This window comes from Mirounga leonina, unplaced genomic scaffold, assembly GCF_011800145.1.
Source record: "Mirounga leonina isolate KUSES-001 unplaced genomic scaffold, KU_Mleo_1.0 Mir_101664, whole genome shotgun sequence".
In the NCBI taxonomy this organism is placed as follows: domain Eukaryota; kingdom Metazoa; phylum Chordata; class Mammalia; order Carnivora; family Phocidae; genus Mirounga; species Mirounga leonina.
In genome coordinates, this window is record NW_023270175.1 from 8,086,199 (window position 1) to 8,089,414 (window position 3,216).

A 3,216-nucleotide genomic window follows, 5' to 3' on the forward strand; every position below is an offset into this window, starting at 1 on the left:
AACAAAAGGATTATTGCTCTATGATTCCATGTATATGATTTTAAAAAAGACAGAACTATATGGACAGAAATTAGATCAGTATAGTTGCCAAGGACGGGAAGTAGAATGAGGTCACAGACTACAAAGGAACCTGAGAAGACTTTCTGGAGTCATAGAAATATTCCATATTTTGATTATGATAGTGGGTACATGATGACTAAATACCTTTGTCAAAACTTGTACAATTTTGTACACTTTGAAAGTGAATTTTACAATAGGTAAATTATACCTCAATAGAAATGAAGGTATATGAAATGAAAGTTCACGCGGAGACCCACACACGTAGGTACCTAGCCTTATTTATAATGGCCAAAAGCTGGAAACACTCCAAATGTCCGTGAACAGATGAATGGACATACTATGGCATATCCATACAATGGAACACCACTCAGCCACAAAGGGAATGAACCACTGACACAAAGAGCATGGATGAATCTCACAACTATTCTGAGTTTAAAAGGCCAGGAAAAAAAAAGAGAGTACATACTCTATGATTTCATTTATATAAAACTCCAAAAAATTCAAAATTTTGTAAGTGATATACAGCATATCAATGACTTTCAGGGGATGAGAGGGACAGGGATGTGTAAGGGGAGGATAACAGAGGGGAAAAGGTAATTTCAGGGGATAGTGAATATGTTCCTTATGTTGATTTGGTGATATTATCACAGATGTGCATGTACATCAAAATTTATTAAATTTTATTTAATTTATTAATATTTATAATTTTTAATTATAAAGCTATGTATAAAAACTTCATATTTCATGGTTGGTAAGATTGTATCATGTATTTCTTAATTTTTTTTTAAGATTTTATTTATTTGACAGAGAGAGACACAGTGAGAGAGGGAACACAAGCAGGGAGAGTGGGAGAGGGAGAAGCAGGCTTCCCGCTGAGCAGGGAGCCTGATGCGGGGCTCGATCCCAGGACTCTGGGATCATGACCTGAGCCGAAGGCAGAGGCTTAACGACTAAACCATCCAGGCGCCCCTGTATCACGTATTTCTTTAAGCACAAGCACTTGCCAGTTGACAAATGTTTTGCTTGTTTACAGTGCTTCACTATCATGCTACCAAAAAAAGAAATCAGTATCTGTCGTTAAGTTTTAAATCCTGGGGCACCTGGGTGGCTCCATCAATTAAGTGGCTGTCTTCGGCTCAGGTCATGGTCCCAGGGTCCTGGGATCGAGCCCCGCATCGAGCCCCGCATCGGGCTCCCTGCTCCGCGGGAAGCCTGCTTCTCCCTCTCCCACTCCCCTGCTTGTGTTCCCTCTCTGTCAAATAAATAAAATCTTAAAAAAAAAAAAAAAGTTTTAAATCCACAAATACTAAGAACTGTATAACCAAAACAAAATTTCAAAGTGTCACAAAACAGAAAGGAGAGTATATGTAATGTAATTAGGTTATTAAGTAAAACAACTATATCAAATATTTAGTAAGCCCTACCTTTTTGAAAATGTCCACTGCTGTGTTGGTCGCTTTCCTCAACTTTTGCCTAGTCCATGAAGAATCTATTAAGGTTAAACACAAGCAATTAGAAATTATTGTATCATATTCCTCAGGCAAAAGGTGACTGCCAGTCTATGCTTCTATTCAGACTGTTATTTTTATGTCAATTGCCATTAAAGAGAAATTGACCTGGACCACACATAACGCATAAGCTACCACATACTGTTTCCTCAGCTGACTTACTGAGTTCAACAGTAGGCTCCTCGAGGACCATAACCAAGAATCCATGAACATATCTTGACCAAATTCTCACCATTTTTAAGGAATTCCAAATATTTTTAACTTTTATGATTATAGAATTCTATACAATTTTGTTCATAATTTCTTATGGTTGGAACTGTGTCAAAGACTCCATATTTACAATGATTAAGTCTCAAAATACCCTTAAACCAAAAGCAGTGATAGGACATACAATAACACTCATTAATTCAGGATTCCTATGACAGATTTCACTTAAATAACATTTGATCTGGGGAAGAAAGTATCAAGTACATAAGAAAAAAAATTTCTCAAGTACACTCAAATACACGAGGTGCATGTTTTATAAGTATATATGTAATTGCCTTAATGATAAATTATCCTTAGTTAAGCAGGAAATAAATATCTAAATAACCTCTTTGGAGCAACAATGTAGTTTTCATTACTGTATGTTCCAAAGGATTATAAAACATGATGTAATGGATGTGTTCGTTATTTTGATTGTGGTGATCATTTATCAGGTGTAACATATATCGATTTTATAAAATGTACACTTTATTTTTTTTAAGATTTTTTATTTATTTAATTGAGAGAGAGTGCGCATGAGCTGGGCGAGGGGCAGAGGCAGAGGGAGCAGCAGAGTCCCCGCTGAGCAGGGAGCTCAGGGAGTTCCATCCCAGGACCCTGGAATCATGACCTGACCCAAAGGCAAATGCATAACCGACTGAGCCACCCAGGCACCTCAAATTGTACACTTTAAATGGGACAGTTTGTGTTCCGTCAATTATACTTCTATTAATAAAACTTAGGAAAAAAACGCAAAAGTTGTGTGTTTGGGGCAAAGCAACCAAGGAAAAACCTGGTTAAGTAAGCAGAGCAAAGACTGGTCTGATCCAGTCTTGCTGGCTATGCTTGAGAATTATTTTTATGCTGATTCCAAGGGGAATTCATTTGAGTTTCGGGCAAGGGGCCTATACGATTTGAGTGATGGAAGCCACTAGAATCACAGATGAGTGAAAGTGGAAGAAGAGACATGGAGCTTCCTAAGTCCAGGTGCTCTTCAGAATGATGTCAGAGGTTTCCTTAAAGTTCCTGAAATATCTGCAAATTTGTGTATGTATGTGCACATGTGCATTTCAATTTTTTATTGAAGTATAATTGACATATGATGTTATATTAGTTTCTGGTGTACAACATATTGATTATACAATCCTATACATTACTTGGTGCTCATCATAAGTATAGTCACTGTCACTGTACAGCATTAATACAATATTACTGACTACATTTTCTATGCTGTACCTTTTTTTATTTTATTTTATTTTTTTAAGATTTTTATTTATTTATTGAGAGAGATAGTGATAGAGAGAGAGCATGAGAGGGGGAGAGTCAGAGGGAGAGGCAGACTCCCCGCTGACCAGGGAGCCCGATGCGGGACTCGATCCCGGGACTCCAGGATCATGACCTGAGC